Genomic DNA, 10239 nt, shown 5'->3' on the forward strand with positions numbered 1-10239 from the left:
TATTTCCAAGAAATCATAAACATAATGTTTTGGGCTGAGATTATGAATCCTTTCAACCGTTCTCCCACAAGAGAGGCAATGTAGAAGCTTGCAATCATTGGTTTTTATAGCTAAACCTCTATTGTAATGAAAGAAAGTTATGGAATGCCTGGAACTAAGAACAAAACAGAAGTACAAACGAGGGACCAAATCCTCTAGGTTGGGCGCAAACACAAGGGTCGTAGCCCTCTAAAACTAACTCTGATGCATGTAGATAACCAGCTTCTCTTTATCAGAAAGTAAAAGTCTCATAAATCACATGAAAGTAAAAATAACAATGTCAAGCATTGAGCTCAATAACTACACCTAGCTGAATCAAAAATTCGAATCCTAATGAGATTTTCATCTTATTTAGTTATACAAAAGGGTATATGATAACAACTCTCATGAAAATATGAGTTATTCTCTCCTTGATCTCAGAAATGGTGAATCTGGTCCCTCTTGAGCTTCACTTATACTAGGAGTTACTTGGTTGTCGATGAATTCAAACTGGTGAGAGAGGTTGCTGTGATCCCAAGCCGAGTTAGAGAGTTGAGAAGGTGGACAAACCCCATAGATTCTCTCCTCGTTGTCTCCATCAATTCCCTACATAGTAAATTCCTCAAAAATGTTTATTTTTCCTACAATTAAACCACATTAGGCAACATACTATGACAAACACCTTTTACTTTTCTTACTAAGCATATTATAACAAAAAATGTGAATTAATGTGAGAAAATGATAGTTTTAAGGCAAGAGGATGGCATAATGATCTTCAATATATACCTATTGATGGGACTAATCACTTTACACATTGAAATATTTTTCATGGGTGCTTAGATTTGTGTCATTGGGTAGGCCAAATTCAAGCAGTTTTGCAACATGCCAATTTCATAGCAAATATTGTCACCTTTTCGGTAGAAACCTAATTTCATGGAAATTGGCCCTAGATATCATCCCCTTTTGAACAAACTTAAATCAAAACAAAAATTACTAGTCTATCAACAAAAGAAAAGCATACACTGCTTATGATAGAATTCTAGGATCTAGCATCTATTGAAATAATATATATTTGGTAATCGACATGTAAGCATAAAAGAATTGTAATAAACCAATGTGATTATTATCTAACTATTAACAACTATTATAACAAAAATAAAATAAAATAAAGAAAAATTAGAAGACACATGGACATACCTTGAAGAGGCCCTTTCCCAAGCTACACCTATGCTTGTGACCTTAAGAAAATAACAACACCAACTCAAATATGATCCAAAATAATAAATAATAGCTCAGAATAATAAATATAATAACAATTAGTTTATAATGCACACAAGCTTCAAATCAATTTGCAGAAGGAATTGGAAAACACCCCCGCTTCATATGAGCATACACATATGTATATAATGATAGGAGGCATCGTTCAACACAACAATACTTTTTTCCTTTGTAAATTAAAAAATGCACAAAATAAGGAAATTACCAAGGTTTTAGTTACATAAAATACAATGAATGATCAAAGTGATTCAAGCTACCATTAGGATCAATGTCCCTTATGGAAAACATATTAGTTTCATGTTGGTTGTGTAGCCCTATGATGTGGCTACTAGATCATGCACTGGAATAAGATAGAATCCTCTAATTCGATCCCTTTCCAACCATATCATGTTTTCCTTGAACTAATTCTAAGATGCTTGCTTCCAGTTGGGGTATTGGTGATAGGATAATATCATGTGTTTAATTGTGTGAATACTATAATGATTTAGCATTTAATTACAACAATGCAGTATATGCTCAGCAGGTTGGACCTGTTCACCCTTGAAGGGCGACATCTATATACCCATAGAACACTGCATGTGTTATTACAACATCACAAAGTTAAAGTGGTCTCATTGTTTCCAAAATTGGTGGTTCCCTATATCACATTGCAACTGTCCACATATTCGTAAGATTTCCACATGTCTTGAAACTTGTATCTTGATTACTATATGTCTTGATCTTTGATAATTATATGCCTTGCACTTATTGTGCACATATATATCTAGACCTAATAGCTTGCTTGAGTTTCTATGGTAGTAAGTTCATGAAATCTTTGTTATAGGAAAAAGTGTCTATGCAGAACTGCTAATCCCACTAAGGCGGGTAGATACCTTAGAAACAAACAAAGTAAAACTACTTTCATTTTCCTTTTTGAAAGATAGATGGGAGAAGAATATAGGAGACCAACCTCTGTCTTGCGTTTGGTTCCTTGCTCGATTCCTCTCTCTTCTGATAGTCCTTTGCCACTTGCTTTCTTGTATACCCAGCTTCACAGAGTACCTGTAGAATGAAAGCAGCATAACACTATATGAGAACATGGATCTATTATCATAAACAATCCAGGATCAGATGTAAATTGACCATACAAATGCATAAAACATAAATCACAAAAGAGTATGGAGGAAAACTTGAATAGCTTTATTGATAATCAAGAAAGAGCCAAGAGAGTTACAACCAGTCGTTCTGACCTAGCATCATCCTCTCAGCAAGTAAGCCCTTCTTCACCTCATGCAAAGCTTAGATCACCCAACACTATGATGTTGCCTCAAGAAACCAACAGCAATTCCTTACAAGATGCAAAATTCCAGCCTCTGGATCTTTGGGAGGAGGGATCCATATATAGATGTCTGTAAGGGAGATGAGTCAGCTTGTGATTTGATTAGTTTCTTCCCTCTGATAGTTCTTGCTTCCACCTGGAGATTGATGATCTCTTACTCATCCCTGGTCGAATTCAGAGAGGCAAGTGTCACAGGAGAAGTTTCTAGAAGATTCCATGCTTCTCCACCTCGCGGATTTACACTATCATTTGTCTCTTCTCGCTCATCGCACCCATAGAAGGGCTTTTTGAAATGCAACGCACCCACTGTGTGTATTTAGGTGAGATGCAATGCACTTTGCCTATGGAGCAGGTGAAATGATCCTGTTTTGACCAGTTTTGAGTAGTTTTTCATGGAGAACTTCTGGGAGAAGCTGTAATCAGTTGACCTTGTTCCTTTAGGGGTTGGAACAACACTTTTAGGGACTTAGGAGCCCTTGGTTTATGGACATTTTATGCTTAGGGTTGTAGTGCCCAAAAATGTCTATAACAGTTTCCCCCTAAAGCATGAGGTCGTTAATCTTTTTGATGTCGGGTGAAATGCTTTATCATGAGGATCCGAAGTTATTTCAAGCTGGAAGGAGACCTGTAATAAGATACAATACAATACATTATCTTCATAATATTTTCATGATCTAGCTGAGGCGGGCATTCCCATGCTCAGCTTTATAAATTCATTTTCATGTACATAGCACAGACAATCGTCTGAGTGTAGACTGATGATTCTGGTAGAGCCATCATCCCTTTGATTGGATGATTATCTGTGCAGCAATGATGTACATTTGATGTCTTTATTTTCCTGAATATATATCACAGCCCGGATGGATGAAACTAGATCCGGGGTCTTCAATCTCATTCGATCTTCACTCAAAGTACAAGTCGATCCATGTGAGAGATGTTCTAAAGTTGAACATGGAAAGACATCGCCTGATTACCAACCAATTATGTAAGTTGTTAACATGCGCGAGAGGAATCACTGATAATGATAATGATCCTCAAGGTACTGCAGTATAATTCACGTGGTGTGAATAAAGGAGTTGGCATCGAACACCACGCAAAATATTTCGCTCGAAGGCCATTGGTGTAAACCTGTCGCCGGAAGTGAGAAACTTGCCATTGAGGCATGCAAGCTTCAAAGTACTGAAATGGGTGTTCCTAGATGGACTTCTTGGATAATGAGCTGATGTTGACAAGAAGCGATCCATCATAGGAGGGCCTTAATGAATCCCACATCAATGACACGGAACGGAGCAAATGATTTTAATGGAGGTGAAAACAATCTGGTGATATAAGGTTCAGGGTGGCCGTCATGAAAGAATGGAGCGTAAATGTATTGCAGCGGGTGAGACACAGGTGAATTCTCTGAGTGACTTCTCTTGAAAATATCGGTGACACTGACATGATCAATTGGTGGCATTAACCCCAAATGTGGATGGTGTGATGTGACCATGGTGATGTGACCGGATAATGAAACAACCCAACCCGACTTGGATGCGGAGTGAAAGTGTCATGTTCAAGAGCGACTTGCTACCAACAAAGTTTCTTCAAGTTTTCTTCCCAATTTTTCCCCAGTCATTGCTGACCAGTACCTCTTTATTTTTGTCAAGCTTGAGGAGGATAACATATGCTTGTTCTATAATTTTCCCTTCGGGCAAACCCATCACTATGTTTTAACGAGCCTAGCGATAGTGAAACTCGTTCTTGTCTTCTATGGACAAGTTTGTCGCTATTAGGTTTTAACGAGTTTAACGACAAAGATAACTCGGTCCTTTTCAATTTTAGAGAGTCTAAAAAGGGACATAAAGGAAACTCCAATAATCCTTTTTCGTCATCTAATCCCTTAAGTCCAAAAAAGTATAAAACAATACAGAAGGGATGAATTTTCGATACTTTTAACGAGCCGAACAAAACAAACGCTCGATCTTTTAGTGTAATAATCCCTCTGGTCCAAAAAGATTAAAATCTAAAGGAGGGATAGCACTTCCGGTCCCTTTAACGAGATGGAAAGGCCAATGGCTCGGCAATCTTTTAATTTTTTACGAGTCAGTTGAAAAGAGCTTAAAGGTGACTCGTCTTTGAGGAATGAGTGATAAATTTGGGTAGCATCTCATTCCAGGTATTGTTTGGAATTTTCCAATCACGGCAGTGTTTCAAGGATGGCTAATAGGATCACTCTTCATAGCTGTTCCTTAAAAGAGGTAAACAATCAAATGGAGGTGAATGATCGGCCAATACAGAGTGGAGGTGATGATGAGAACACAACCAAGGCTTTAAAGGCCGAAGTACTACATTCATGACAGTTATTTACCAGAAATTGGTTTATTTTTTAATGAGCTTAAATGCTGGGGGAAACATTTGCTCATTGCTTATGTTTATTTTTTAACGAGCATGAAGTCTACGTTAAAATTGCTCGATTAATCCAGTCGTATAATAAGAATGTCTCATATATAAAAACTGCAATTTTTTAAAGTTTTTCCCCACATCCTTTCTTTATGCAAGTTAGGAAACGACCAATCCTACGAGTTTAAAGGGTTAGAGGACCTACAAATTTAAAAAAAATAAATGGTCGCTCTTCGCTTGCACGCTAAAAGGTTTGCATGCCCCCAGGGATAAAATAGAGTTTCAAGGTCACCCTTCAATCTACTAAAAAAACATTTGTTTTATAGGGAAAGGTTTACCTCTTTCAGGTTACCAAAGATTGTCTTATCTGCACCGCAAACAAAACACTTGTTCGGCAATGCCTACCGAAATAGACAAAGGCGAGTGGCACAGATGCCTCCTCCCACATAAATTTGACAAGGGAATCTTATTCCAGTCCAACCCCCTTTTCCAATCACGGACGGGAGTGTCAAACTAGTCATATATCTCTCGCGGAAACCAATCCTATACCTGAAGTTTTCCTGCCGAAGCAGACCAGGGTGCATGCCCCCTGGGTTTCAGTCATGTCCCCAGAATCAGTCGCGCTCATCAGGTGGACGGATTGGGGATTGATGAGACATTCCTTGCGTGAAAAGACCATTCAGGGATGGTATATGACTATTTTCCATGTGTGAACTGGGAAATGAAAGCTGGTCTACGAGCTTAACCACTCTTCCTTCGTGTGGAAAACACATTACTCTAAAGAGTGATGAGACAATGACTCCCATGCAATAAATATAGTCTCGTCCAAGGAGTAGATTATAATCCAGGGGTCCTTGGACTACCATTACGTTCATGTGAATGGTTTTCCCTCTCAATGTTATGGGCACATTGGGAAGGATCCCTAACGGTTGACTGGTTCCTTTGTCAAAGCCTGTTATATTTCTCATCTCAGGCAAAAGCGATGGCGAACGAAGCGCTTTCCAAGCAGTCGAGGAAAGGATACTCACAGAAGCCCCTTCATCCATGATGTTGCCGGCCATAACCATTCTATGTACTTGAGAAATGATTCGGAATGGTACACTAGCCGATAAACGGGGTCTGCCTAGCTGATTCTAGTCGAAGGAAACAACTAGGTTGCTTGGAGGTGGGACTGAATAGACGGCCAGGTACGACTCTGATGAACTTCCTTCCTGCGGTAAAGGAATGGGTAAATTGCCCCCATGTTCATCGGAGTCTGTGTTTACAAAAAGAATTTGGATGGTGTCATCCTTGTTCTCTTCGGTGACTGTATCATTTGAAGATGGAACCTATGAAGGCAAGACCGGGTCAACTACTGCCTCGACCTTTTGACTTTCGTCAGGCATGGGTTCAGATGGTTTATCTTCAATGATAGATTCTTCAGCCGACCACCTGGGCGGGTCAGTTGGATTTTCAATTAGTGATGGACTCTGCAAGAGTTTCTTATATCCAGGAGGGAGTCGTAACGGTGAAACCGGACGATCGTCCAAAACTCTTTTAGCCTCATCTAAGAAGGGACAATGGTGGACGGTGTGATCACCTTCACACAGTTTACAAGGAAATTTGCACTTTCCTTTTTGTCCAGGGGCTTCACTTTCACTAGTCGATGGTGTGCTTTCAACATGATCATTAGAGGTTGACAACACCGGGTTGTGCAAAAGAGGAGACTAGTCCCTTAAGATCTGAGGGATGCAGGGACAATCTCTATGATAGTGGTCTCCTTTGCAAATGACACATGGTGATTTAGGCCTGGTCGGTGCAGTGTGTGGATTTTCGCTAGACAACGCTTGGTTGCCCCTTTTCGCCTTTGGCTCCTTCTTCTTTTTCTCTTTCTTCTTCTTTTCCTTCTTCTTATCTGGTACTTGATTTTTGGCTTTATCAGCCTCATCAAGTGAAGAGGAAGGAGGAGAGGAAGAATTGGATGAAGTAGAGGGTTGGGGGGTAACTCTGGAATTGTCTAGTTGCTGACTCGATTGTTCAGGAATTGCGGTGTTCTGAACGACGGAGGTTGAGAAAAGCCATACGGGCAAGCCAATTGTCAATCCTGGAAGCAACAATGTGGCCATATGGGGTGCACCAACATCTCCCCAAGAGGAGAAGGGACTAGGATTTCCTCCAAGGGGAACTCCTTGGTTGGTGGACTCCATTCTCTCAACCTAAGACCAACGTAGGAAAGGTGATGATTATTCTGTTTAAAATAAATTTTAGACACTTTGACACAACTTGTTTTTTCAATTTTTAAGAGTCAAGAAAAAACAAAAGATGACTCTAGTCGCCTTCGATTTTTAATGAGCCTGAAGTGACAAGTGCTCAGATGGACCTTTTCTGTTAAGGAGTCTGAAAAGGAATGAAATGGACTGCTCTGGAAATCTAGGCAGAGGGATTAACAAACCAATCGCAAAACTGCAGAATACTTTTTACGGTACGACAGTCAATCTTCCCGAATGCTGTGTTCAGTGCATTGCGATCGATAGGGCGGTAGACACGGCTTCCTATGGATAAAGGATTAAGCCTATTGTGGTCTCCCAAAATATACTCGACAGTACGTGGGAGCACAAGTCCGTACTAGCACTTATCATCTCAAAGTGGTGGAATCACCCAACCAACAGTGAAAACAACAGTTACCAGGCTTTACGACACTGGAATACGTCCCTAGCCTAAACTTCTAGATGTTGTGCATTAGGTTCCAAAGCGTTGTTAGATTCATTAAATTTATTTTATAGTTGATTTTGCTTAAGAAATTTGCCTTTCAGGGTCACCGCGTGATGTAGATGTACAATTCCTAAAATGCAATCTAAGATGATAAACAGTCGTTTTATCTTCTTTATGCAATGAAAATCCTAGCTACTAAGGAAAGAGAGACAGTATTCTTTCAACAAAGAGCAAAGAGCACACACCATATGCACTGTCCTGAATCAAACCAATCAAACAGTCTAAATGCAAATGCACATGCATGTATTTATTTTCAGCCTTCTTAATATGTGAATGATAAAAAGAAAGCTAATGGGCAACTCTGAATTATTTTTCAAAGCGACAATTACTAACAAGTTTCTTTTCAAAATCAAAATGAAGACAATGACAACACTTTGCGATTTGGAAATTAAAACTTGTTTTCGACACTAGAAAAACTACTAATTCAGATCAAATACAATAGTAACTGGGTAATCGACTATCAAGAGAAATCAGACTCTCTTCTATGACTGAAAATGACACTGCGACGCTTTCAAATCAAGAAACGATAGTACAATTACTTTACTTCTTTGCAAAAGAGAACTGAAAATGACTCAACAAATACACAAAAACATTTACAGTTCTTTGCACAATGGGTGCGATCATACTAGCGTTAATGCACCGGATCCCATCAGAACTCCAGAGTTAAGCGTGCTTGGGCTAGAGTAGTACTGGGATGGGTGACCTCCTGGGAAGTCCTACTATTGCACCCTCCCCAGTGGAGTTGCCATTTTGTTACAGGAAAAAGTGTCTATGCAGAACTGCTAATCCCACTAAGGCAGGTAGCTACCTTAGAAACAAACAAAGTAAAACTACTTTCATTTTACTTTATGAAAGATAGATGGGAGAATAATACAAGAGACCAACCTTTGTCTTGCGCTTGGTTCCTTGCTCGATTCCTCTCTCTTCTGATAGTCCTTTGCTACTTGCTTTTTTGTATACCCAGCTTCACAGAGTACCTGTAGAATCAAAGCAGCATAACACTATACGAGAACATGGATCTATTATCATAAACAATCTAGGATCAGATGTAAATTGACCATACAAATGCATAAAACATAAATCACACAAGAGTATGGAGGAAAACTTGAATAGCTTTATTGATAATCAAGAAAGAGCCAAGAGAGTTACAACCAGTTGTTCTGACCCAGCATCATCCTCTCAGCAAGTAAGCCCTTCTTCACCTCATGCAAAGCTTAGATCACCCAACACTATGATGTTGCCTCAAGAAACCAACAGCAATTCCTTACAAGATGCAAAATTCCAGCCTCTAGATCTCTGGGAGGAGGGATCCATATATAGATGTCTGTAAGGGAGAGGAGTCAGCTTGTGATTTGATTAGTGTCTTCCCTCTGATGGTTCTTGCTTCCACTTGGAGATTGATGATCTCTTACTCATCCCTGGTCGAATTCAGAGACACATGTGTCACAGGAGAAGTTTCTGGAAGATTCCATGCTTCTCCACCTCGTGGATTGACACTTCCATTTGTCTCTTCTCGCTCATCGCACCCCATAGAAGGGCTTTTTGAAATGCAACACACCCACTGTGTGTATTTAGGTGAGATGCAACGCACTTTGCCTATGGAGCAGGTAAAATGATCCTGTTTTGACTAGTTCTGAGTAGTTTTTCATGGAGAACTTCTGGGAGAAGCTTTAATCAGTTGACCTTGTTCCTTTAGGGGTTGGAACAACACTTTTAGGGACTTAGAAGCCCTTGGATTATGGACATTTTATGCTTGGGGTTGTAGTGCCCAAAAATGTCTATAACAATCTTCCTAGTATTTTTATTAAATTATGAGTTGGTTTTTATAGCAATCCAAATTATGCAATAATATGCTATAGGTTTGGCTTCATAGAACTCTATAGTGGCCATCAAAAGGGATAAAACCCATTGCAAGGGATATGTAATATTCGTTACTCAACAATCCATAGCATGCAAATATTTAACAAAACCCTTTAATAATTTGTTCACACATGAGTTAACACTTCAAAAGTAAATATATAATATACTAATTCTTCCTAACCTTAGTCACAATTCAATGAATTACTAATAAATGGACTCGAAAACATCCTAAGCCTAGATCGTGCATGTCAGAATAAAAATGGATAATACATTGTTATGGGTAAATGAAAAATGGATTAAAAGTTGGGAAAATAAGACGTCAAATGATATTATTTTCCTGACTCGTCACAAAGAATCCCGGAAAACGTGTTTGTGCTACCCTTTTTTATTGGATCACTAAAATAAATTGTTGTAGGAACCCCACACACTTATAGTGCCTAGTCTATTGTAGCTTACTATGGGCCAAAAATTACTATAGTGGCAAGTGATTTGTGTGAATTTTTGTCTCTTTTCCCACCAAATATGTTTCCACTTCTTCAAAATTTGCACTAGGGCATACAACTCATTTTTGTAGGTAGGGTAGTTGAAAACCACCCTATGGAATACTTCAAAATGATAACATACATGCCTTCCAC

The 10239-nt window shown here is 39.1% G+C and overlaps 1 pseudogene; it reads left to right on the forward strand.

The window, feature by feature from the left end:
- Positions 1-8356: 8356 nt before the first annotated feature.
- Positions 8357-8475, forward strand: LOC149245174 (5S ribosomal RNA; annotated as a pseudogene).
- Positions 8476-10239: the final 1764 nt, after the last annotated feature.

The sequence above is a fragment of the Pinus tabuliformis genome, chromosome 7 (genome assembly GCF_031772625.1).
Source record: "Pinus tabuliformis cultivar Carrire ecotype Pingquan chromosome 7, CPIR1, whole genome shotgun sequence".
In the NCBI taxonomy this organism is placed as follows: Eukaryota; Viridiplantae; Streptophyta; class Pinopsida; order Pinales; family Pinaceae; genus Pinus; species Pinus tabuliformis.